The following is an 11124-nucleotide window of genomic DNA, read 5'->3' as shown; positions in this document are numbered from 1 at the left end:
TGATTAATGACAAAAATGAAACTACAATATTATCTATTTTAATGTATAAAGTAATGCATCGCAGGAGAGTCTATTCTATTATGCCCTTATTTATACTCTTATGGTACCCGCAGGGAAAAATTTTGGTACTCAAATGTTGCATTAACATGTTCTCAGAGATTTGAACGATTACTAAAGCCATTCTAAAATTACAATAATTTAATCTAAAAGGAGAAAATAAGGTATCTGTACTAAAAACAGCACCTGAAGTACATTCTCCATTCATTTTCCATACGAGCACTTCTCAACGTTGTAGGGAGAATGGGTAGACACTCCTTTAGGCTTTGGATAGTTTATCTGCTTATTCACTGACCGCTGCCACCGTCACACCAACTTCTGCAGGCCGTATAACTCGGTCATGCAACATATATCCAGCCTGCATTTAAGGACACAAAACAGGCATTAAGACTTGGGAGTCATCATCTGGAAGGTCAAGAATTCACAATCTTTCAGAAGCGTTTCTATCCTCCAGGTTCTCCAAAACAGCTGCATAGAGTGATAACGAGAACAAATGTGTGCTTATTGCAGCTCATATACCTTTAGCATAACTGCAACATGGCCCACTGGCTTTGAAGCATCTGCAACTTGGAACACAGCATTTTGTTGGTTTGGATTAAATTCTTCATTAGTCGATCATACTTCTCCGAACTTTTTGAATACCTACAGATGACAAGCTTGTAAGTGCAGCAGGGAACAATTCTAATGGGTTATGGATGCTGATGACAAAGCTCATCACACCCTGAGGACAGGATGCATAACCAAGACTTCCTAGGATATGACAGAATATAAACTGGTGACCACATCAACTGGGTTCAATATATCCCAAGAAGATGAAAGATAAACAGTTGTCATTATGTAACATAAGTTTTATTATGGTGTCTTTTGTCAAAACATCATTTACAATTGATCGTACTCTTAATCACATATATCATCTATACAGAATTGCCGTAGGTCTCAAGATTTATTGATGACCGACCAAAAATTGATCCAATACAGTTGCTTGCTTGGTCCCTATAGCCTTGAGTCAAACATATTAACTTAATTAATACTTTTTACTAGAAGCAAGCCAACGGAACCTACGTAATTAACAAGAAGGAAGAGGATGCAGTATGTTATGAGCCAGAAATTATAATACCTCTGTTAGTCATTTCAACACCCTCGAGAAATGTTTTTAGCTGTGGAACAGCCCCTGAAGCATCACTAGATGCATTAATTTTTTGAAAATGCTCTCTCTTGCGGCAGAAGAAGCCTTACCCAGGTTATCTGCCACATCCAACAGGCTTTTTGCAAAATTCTGCAGCATAATTCAAATCCAAATTAGAGTAAGACTCCTACAATCACCCTACAGAACTGCGAGGAACCTTTGGCTCCACCTGAAACATATAATGTTAACTAAAATATAAAGGGAAACCTTAATGGCAAATTTCTTAGTGTTCTCTGCTTCACATCTAGTGCGTTCCTTTACGTTCTCCATCTCTGCATAAGTCCTCATAACCTTGCCCTTCATTTTCTCATGCTCTTCCTCTTTTTCAGCTTCAGAATTTCTTCCTTCTGCACCACAAGTTTCACCAGGTCATCTCTTGTGAGGTCACTTTGCAAATCTCAATAAGGATTTAAAAATGTAATTTGTTTAGTTCTCGTCCTACTTTTGACAATCTGGAATGCGTCAGAGGTTTCATATTAAAAGCTGACTTATTTTTTTCATCAGAAACAGATTCTTCTGTTTGATCAGTAGCAGCAGCCTCCGCCTTATCTTCCTTTATATTTCCAGATTGAGCAGTCTCCTTTTCATTGGGCTGTGGGGAAGCAGATGACGAGAATCCAAAGGCAGATGAATTTAGCGCTGAATGATGCAGTAGTGCCACCTGAACAGAGACCATCTGCATTGCAAGATGCATGGAGTTCCTTAATATTGATAAATTTCTGGAGAAGTAATAATTTTACTATTAAAAAATAAAGTAGCTCTAGCAAGAAACCAAAGCAAAGTACAAAGGTGGTGGTGATACAAGATAGGGTTATCATACAAAGTACCTTTAGGACATCACAGTGCCACCAAATCTAGTATTGATGCTATATTAAAGGTGCATCACATGTAACACCTGTACTATAATAGAACAGAGACACACGACGCTAGCAAGCTAGGCATCTAACATATTGCTAATTGATTGCTGTTACCTTCAATGGACTCCAACATTCTTTTGAGTTTTATAGTTAAGCATTAGGAGCTACAGATAGAAGATTTCAATTTATAGTTTAAGAAAACCAGACATAGTGTCAAGGACCGCAGCTTTACTTAGTCCCTTGACACTATCGCAGCCGCAGTTTGCCCAACTTTGGCTGCACATTGTAAATATTACTTCAAGTTTGAGTTGTAATTTTTTTTTCATTGTAATAGTTATTTCAATTGTAAAATAACTCTGATATTGGTAAACGTTTAGTATGATTCCTCGTCTTTTAAACGTCTACTCCCGTCATTTGGGTTTTTGTTCAGAATGTTATTATAGGGGGTATTAGTCATTCAAAAATCTTTCAAGCTCACTGGTGTCCGCCCCCTGTTCCAGCATTTGTAATTTTCTGCTTTCATCAATTGTAATGTTCAGTTTTCATCAATCAATGTTCAATTTACTTTCAATGTATTCAAATTCTCTATTGTAAGCTTTCTACAAAATTGCAATCAAATTTTCTTTCGTCCCGACGCGACCGAGAAAAGGCGGAAGGTAGTCTAGCGGAGCAGACTACTGCCGCACGGTGTCCCTTTCTGTGCCAAGAAGAAAGGCACCCCGTAAAACATAGGGTAGTTTTCACAAGAAGATTTCTTATGTCGGAGTTCACTTAGCAATTCAACTTCAATCTACAAACCAGAAGAAAAATGCAACTGGAAAAACTATTAGAAATGCAGAAGAGGATTTGAAAGTCTCGCAAAACATAAGCAAGAAGGCATTTCACGTGTCTATCCTGAACCATAATTCTCTATTGTAAGCTTTCTACAAAATTGCAATCAAATTTTCTTTCGTCCCGACGCGACCGAGAAAAGGCGGAAGGTAGTCTAGCGGAGCAGACTACTGCCGCACGGTGTCCCTTTCTGTGCCAAGAAGAAAGGCACCCCGTAAAACATAGGGTAGTTTTCACAAGAAGATTTCTTATGTCGGAGTTCACTTAGCAATTCAACTTCAATCTACAAACCAGAAGAAAAATGCAACTGGAAAAACTATTAGAAATGCAGAAGAGGATTTGAAAGTCTCGCAAAACATAAGCAAGAAGGCATTTCACGTGTCTATCCTGAACCATTGTGTAGATGGCTACTACAAACACTAAATAGAACACAGATGACTTTCACAATAAACCAAGTTGACTAGCACAACCCGCTTAAGTGACTAAACTTAAATGTAGTACACCATCTCCGAAACTACTGATGGGGAACATCAATGCATGCAAGCAGTCAATCTAGACAAACATAATCAATGACTCCCAAAGAGATAGCCACTAAAAATGAACAAACGTACATTCTAAAAGGCAAAAATAAAAAGCCTATAAAGAAAGAAAAAAAAATTAAAGCAATTAAGAATCATAAACACGGTAGACTAAAAATGAATGGCCGAAAAATTGGAATGGAAATAACTAAATTCACAGCAGCCTAACTTCTACAAACAGAAACCTCCTAAGGCTAAAGTCCTAGAGATGATTACTCCTAATGAAAAATACCGTATTCAAATAAAATAACTGTTGGGTTTTTGATATCCAATAAATTTCGGGCTATTGTGTTAACGTGGGTTAATATTATTTCATAGGCATAGGCCGATGAATGAAATAAGTCCAACAATCAAGTCCATGAGCTACACCCGACCCAATTATATTCCTTACGGATGGCTTGAATCTTGGCCCGTTTACCCCTTTAATGGCCCAACATAAAGCCTAACCCTAGAGTATATATTTGGTTATAACCCTAGCCACTTTGATATGATGATTGTGTGATTTTGAGAGAAGAAACAAGAGAATCCCGGCTGCCCCCCTTTGTGTGAGAAAAAAGGTGTCCAGAAGTGTCCAGAAGCTGGTATAACGTGTGCAATTGGTGGTTCTTTCATAGTATACCTTTGTGGTGTCTTCTCTTAGCCTTTGTGGCGATAAATCATCATCATTTTCTTGTCCTACGTGGGTAAGATTGAATAGCAACCAAGGTGAATCAATTGGTTGTGGTTTGGAGCCGTTTGGATTGGTTGTTGGTAGAGAAATGTACGTTACCAATTGAGAAGCAAACCCACCTACAAATTAACCAAAACAATTTATTAGTGTAAGGATTTGCTAAGTAAAATGAAGAAAATCAAGACCAAAATCTGAAAAATTAAGGAACGATTTTTCCCTTTATAATTCAGCTCAGAAACTTGATCCACACCACAAAGGTATCTCCAATTTGAAGGTCATTATCAGTCACACAGACAAATTCCCAAAGAAAAGGCAAGAGAGGATTGGTTTGCACTAAGCAGGGAAGTTTTTTTCTTCCTCTTGTTTTTGCTCTCGGTTTGGTGTGTTTAATGGAAGGGAAAAGTCTCCTATTTATAGGCTTATAGGAGTGAACAAATTTTACAGGAGTCTGCAAGATTAGATTGAATAAAAACTGCGAGATTATATCCAAACTGAAAGATAGAGCTCATCCAACAAAAATGAGATAAAATTGGTTTGACAAAGATTACGATAATATTTATCCATCTTTCATGTGAATTTCAAATTCCCTCCAAGTTGGGTATTGGGCATCTAACCCAATGGGTTGATTACCTCTAAATACCCAACATAATTGGGCTACTTCAATTGTGGTCTGGATTTAATTCTTCAATCCCGAGCTTATAGCCTATGAAGTTAAAACGGGCCTCGATTTTTCATCATAGCCTAGGGAATTTGGGCATCACTTACCAATCATGCCCAACAATAACAATATTGGAACATCAAAAGGCACAAAAAGTATGAACCAGAATTTATTATGCCAAGCTCAGCTCATCAATTTGAAGTATAACAATTGCGCTTATAACAAGCCAAACTTTTCATAATCTTAACTACTGTATTATTATTAGAAGAATCTTCTAGGAATTAAAAATCAAATAATCAAATTAATGCTGAGAATTATGTACAGAAAATGGGCTGCCAGAATTGACACAGACGCACTTGGCAACAAGAGGAATTGCTGGGCAGGAATTGATTGGACATGGTGAAAATATATTTATGGTCACGACGATCGCAAAATAACAATGAGTTGCGGAAATGAGTCAAGATGGTCCTTGAAAATCGACACGGCTGAGAGGCTCGAGTACTATTCTGTAATTTAAATTTTATTAGAGGATTAATTTGGGAAGACGGAGAAGGAGAAGATTAATGGCGGTAGAGGTATGATCCATGAAGAACAAGATGATGGTAGGGTTTAAGGAGGGGAGAAAAAGTGAAGACCAGCAGCTTCGAACGTGGAAAGAAAGAAAATTTTTGGAGTTAAATGTTTGAACGGCCAGTGAATTTTGCATGGCGTCACTACTGACTCATCGAATTTTTTAGGTGTTTGAATTAGTCAGTGAACTTTGCTCCATAATATTCCGTTACTTAATGCGTTTCAATTGTTCAATTGATGCCTTTGTGGAGGACGAAAGTATAAAGTCACCATTAACTCCTTCCAAATGTTAAGTCTTCTGCCAACTCAGCGCCATGTCATTAATTCAAAACATAGAGTCACACCCGAAACCATAAACCACTCCGTTGGCGCCAATGCCACTGCTCTGACACCCCCAGAACAATTAAACCCTAGACCAACCCGCTGCCTATAAGTACCCATCACAATCATACACAAACTCCAACGTCACAACCATCACCATCCTACCCAAGTCGTCGACAGACCCAAACCCATATCGATCAACGCCCAATTACACTACGCCTTCAACGAACTCAGCTGGTCGCCAGCCTACATCGTTGATTGCCCACTTACAAATCACATTCACTGTCGTGGATAGTCCAATACTCAACCGTCCAAACCCAAAAAATTCAAACCAGAATCCACCACCACTGTCGCTATAATTAACCACAATCCAAACTCAAAGAATTCATCCACCTGATTCATCTATCTCGTTGGTTACAACGCGTTACAATCCACCACTATTTTACCGCCATTATACACGAAATCTACCCCTCGATCTTTGCCCGCCTCTACCATCCATTGCCTCTCTATTTTTCAATTCAGCTCATCTCCAATTTCAAAGAATAAAGCCATAAGTTTTCTCTATATTGGAAAACTAGACCCCAGCAATCCCAATTTAAATATGATTTCTCCAATTTCTGGTAGAAAGGAACGGAAGCTTGTGTAACGCCCCAATTTTATTGGATGTCCAACATGCATTCAAAATTTTTCTTTGGAGCTATCAAGGTAAGATACTTTAAGTGCAAATGTTTTTGTTTCCTTCTGCATTTATGTTCAATAAAAAATGCATTGATTGCCAATAAACATTCATTTTTTTAAAGAGATATGAAATCCTACGAGATTATAAGATGACCTAAGATGGGTGTGTCGCTTGGTTACCGATATACTCCATAAGATCAGATAGTATGAATTGTAAATTTTATTGTTATATATATATATATGGAAATTGCACGTATCTTACTGAGTATTTTTGAATACTTGCTCTTACAAATTTTTATAGGCTAGTTCGGGTCGATTGGAATTGTGGAAGGACGGTGATACGGGCTACCAAGTGGATCAAATGAAAAGAAAAATAAATGAGTTTGACGTCTTTAAATTTACCAATTAGTTTAATTTTGTTCCAAACGTATTATTTGAATTAATATTATGTTTAGATAAAATTTTCATATTTTAAATTTAGATTTATAAATGTTGCAGTTATTTTTTTAATAAAGAATTTTATTTTTATAGTTCTGCGCTTAAAATAAAGAAAAATGAGTTTTTCGTAAAGTTCCGGAGTTTATAAAAAATTGGGGTGTTACAGCTTGGTATCAGAGTACGGTTTGACTTTTCTGTAGACTTGTTTTGAAAAAAAAAATGAACAATTCACGTGAACAGTAAAAAAAAAATTTAAAGTTACATTTTTTTTTTTAATAGTGTTACTGTTCACGTAATAGTAAAGAACCAAAAAAATATATTATCTTACATGACATGGCAAAGAGTTCTAGGATTTTAATTATGATGTGACATACTTTGAATATTGCAAATGTTTTTGTTATAGATTTTGTCACATTTTGTAGTAGTTTGGATTACCATTCACATCAATACCCATTTATTTTTATGCATTTGTCTCTTTATTTTGAATAATAAATGATTGTTTAAATTGATTTCAAGCAATAGTAGTTTAGAATTTAAATTGTTATAGTTTCATGCCTATGGTTTAAATCTTACATATGATAATTTTTATGTGTTTTAACTTTAGCCTTTGGGGATATTTTTGGAAAAAATGGACCTTTGAAAAATTGATATTTTAAGATATTTCACGTTCAATTTATTGTTTGAATTTTGTTGAATTGCGTAATTGTAAAATTGAAATGTTTTGTCAAAAAGATCTAAATTATCTAAGAAGAGTTTGAGATTTAAGCGGTCCGTCTGTGACCCCTCTCCTCATCTGGAAGCCTTTTAATTATGCATTATTCAAATCGACAAGATGAAAGACAATATTTTAGACAATTCTAAATTTAAGAAAATTCAAAATTTCGAAACTTCTATTTTGAGAAAATTTTATTAAAAGATATATACATGTACAGTTAAATAATAATAATAATAATAATAATAATAATAATAATAATATATTATAAAGTGAGATTTTGTGAAATTTTTTTTATGTAAAATGAGATTACATGCCTAAATTAATATGTAATTATATACGTACTTTGAAACCAACCTTTTGAATGTTACCCCACAATTATCTTTAAGTATATATTAATTTTTATAATATAAGTTAATTTCTTAATATACTACGTGATTGTTATCTAACTCTATTAGTACTTATGTGTTATTACTATGATTTTATTTTCAAGAATGTATATGCATGTATTATATGTTTGTGTTTAAATAACCATTTAAAACATGATTTTAAATAACGATACCGTTGTTAGGAACTTTTACTCCTTGACTTTTTCTATTCTAAGAAATTCATAAACAATTATAGTCAAATTATTTTTTTTTAAAAAGAAAGAAAGAAAGAAAAGAAAATAGGGAGTTTAAAGGATAATGTAATTTTTTAAAAATAAATAATGTTATAAGAATACTTGGCACGTGGCGTTCACCATTCGATTACTCTCTAGTTGATCTCGGGTATGAAATAAATTCGTTTCATTCTTAATTTCTAGTATGGTTATGAGTCATATTTCTACATGTTATGAAATGTATAAGCATGTTTACCTCGCATAATATATTTCTCATTTTTACATTTTACTAGAATATCGTGTATGCACTGAAAAAAAAATACTAATAAAGCAAAATTAAACATAATTGAAATTATAATTGTTACGTGATTAGGATGACTAGGAATTACCCACCCTGCCTCCAGCGTGCTGAAATGGCCATTGAGAACTACATAAATTATGAAGTAAGATGAGAGCGAACTTTTGTTAAACATGTTGAAAATTTCCTTTCTAAGTGGGAGCGAGCAAGATCATTCGGATATAATGAGGGGACAGTTATCTCAATATATCACCTTATAAGCACTATGCGACCTCAATGGAGAGACATGTCTTACTTCGTGAGGGATATGAATTATGAGTTATATTTGGAAGAAGATTGGGATAAGATTAATTTTAAAGGATACTGTGAGGGTATCATAATTTTATGGAATCACAGACAACAAGCACCAGCGCCCGAACCAGAACATGAACCAGAGCTAGAGCCAGAGAAGGACCCGGAGGAGGAACCGAAAGAGGACCTAGAGGAAGATATCGAACTAGAGTTGGAAGACCTTGAGCAGGAAATCCAACCACAAAATTTCGTTGATTTGATTGCAGATTTCAAGTCAGAGTCATGCATTACTTCGGATGATGAGATGCCATAAAAGAAGATTTTTCTTAGGGCTCACAAGAATTAGGATTAAGTGTTATTTATTTATTTAGAAAAAGTTTAATTGTTTAGTTGATTTTAAAGAGCACATTACTATATGTAAGGATTTGAAAATTTATATTTTTAAAATTTTTCATTATTACAAAGATTATTAATAATATTATGTTGTTTTATTAAATATTCCTAAATTAAAATTTTATTTGTGTTAATAAAATGACGAGACAACAACAAAACCAAGCTACGATCATTAGGGATTTGCGAAGGGCGATACAAGACTTGGGTAGGCAATAAGCACAGGCTAGTCCCCATGGTGTAAATGCTAATAACATCAGCTCAATTGTCAAACAGTTTCGTCGCTACAAACCCCAACCTTCGATAGCAAGGCAGACCCACTAGCAGCCGAAGAATGGATAAGAGAAATGGAGCGAATCTTCAAACATCTACCTTGCACTGATGCTCAAAAGGTGTTATGCGCAGAATTCATGTTGGTTGACGTTACGCCACTGGTGGGAGTCAGCATCTCGCACTAGAATAGAAGCACTACAACGTGCTCTGACGTGGACACAATATAAGGATGAAGTGATGGGAAAATATTGTCCCCAAGCTCTAAGAGATCCAAAGGAGACATAATTCCTTCAACTTAAACAAGGAAAAATAAAGCTTGAGGATTATGAGAGAAAATTCGAACAACTATCGAGGTATGCATCACACTTAGTGGACACTGAAGTAAAGAAAGCAAGGAGTTTCGAACTAGGATTGTGTCCTGAGATTGGTGGAATACTAGCATCCCACCAATTCACCACCTATAGCCGAGTATTGCAGACTGCCCAAACAATCTCAAATAGGTTGGAAATTGACCAAACTCTCCAACAAGGGGCCGAGTCTTCAGGAAAGAGGAAATGGAATGGGTCCAACGAAGAGAAAGGAGAAGGACCGAACAAAAAGGCTAACTTCAGACCAGGTTTTGGACAAATCGTTCCACCTTGTCCAAAGTGCAAGAAAATGCTTAAGGGTGAATGTCTGTATGGGAAGCATGTGTGCTATAGATGCGGTAAAACTGGGCATATTTCCAAAAACTGCAAAGAGGACCGTTCGAAGAAGAATGACAAGCCAGAAAGGAAAGGAAATGTCAGGGTTTTTACTTTAGCCCAAGTACAGGCCACGAAAGATTCGAACGCGGGTAAATTTCGAGGACGAAATTCTTTTAAGGTGGGGAGATTGTAACGTCCCAAAAAAATAAAATCATAGGTAAAAAAAATTATTGATTTTGTATGATATATATATATATATTTAGAAAAGTTGGGGATTATAAATAGAATAGGATTTTAATTTCTATTTTATTTAGGATACATAATTAGATAATGATGGAATAAGTTTTGGTATATCAATATTAGACTCTTTTTGAAGGTTGTAATTAATTAGAAATCCTTAACTCGAGAAAAAGTTGTTTTGAATAAGATGAAATCAAGTTAGATCAGAACGAAGGAAAACAAGGAAAAAGATAATCCTAACTAATTAATTAACTTATTCATCCACTGAAATCTTCCCTCAATGAGCAAACACGTGTGTATTGTTTATTTATATTATTAGAGGACATTAAGTAAACAAGTATTAATATTATCATAGTCTAATAGAAATTTATTGGAGAATCGTTTATGAAACTAATCCCAATTAGATATCATAAGTGATGGGCAGATTAATCATTGATAATTAATACAAATCTTTTAGTTAATCCCAAGTCCAATTTAATTGGAATAAACATCAAAACTAATTCTAAATTCATTAGGAATCAACAAATAGACTACATTATATATATGCCATTAGAATAAGTAAAATATCACTATCTAGAGCAATCTTCCGAATAAGAAAACGTGATCGTCCCACTTGCTCTTTTGAAACCAAAAGCAAGATACCCACTAAATATCCAAAGCAGAGAAATTTAGGGAAAATTGGAACGTGTAATCAAAATTTTTCTTTGGAGCTATCAAGGTAAGATACTTTAAGTGCAAGTGTTTTTGTTTCCTTATGCGTTTATGTTCAATAAAAAAATACATGGATTG

The 11124-nt window shown here is 35.0% G+C and overlaps 1 pseudogene; it reads right to left on the bottom strand.

Annotated features, from left to right (window-relative positions):
- Nucleotides 1–316: 316 nt before the first annotated feature.
- LOC111400728 lies at nt 317–10661 on the bottom strand (annotated as a pseudogene).
- Between the last annotated feature and the right edge of the window lie 463 nt (nt 10662–11124).

Source organism: Olea europaea, chromosome 10 (genome assembly GCF_002742605.1).
Source record: "Olea europaea var. sylvestris chromosome 10, O_europaea_v1, whole genome shotgun sequence".
NCBI classification, from domain to species: Eukaryota; Viridiplantae; Streptophyta; class Magnoliopsida; order Lamiales; family Oleaceae; genus Olea; species Olea europaea.
Note: the sequence above shows the minus strand (reverse complement) of the source record. Positions and strands in the feature narration are given on the sequence as shown.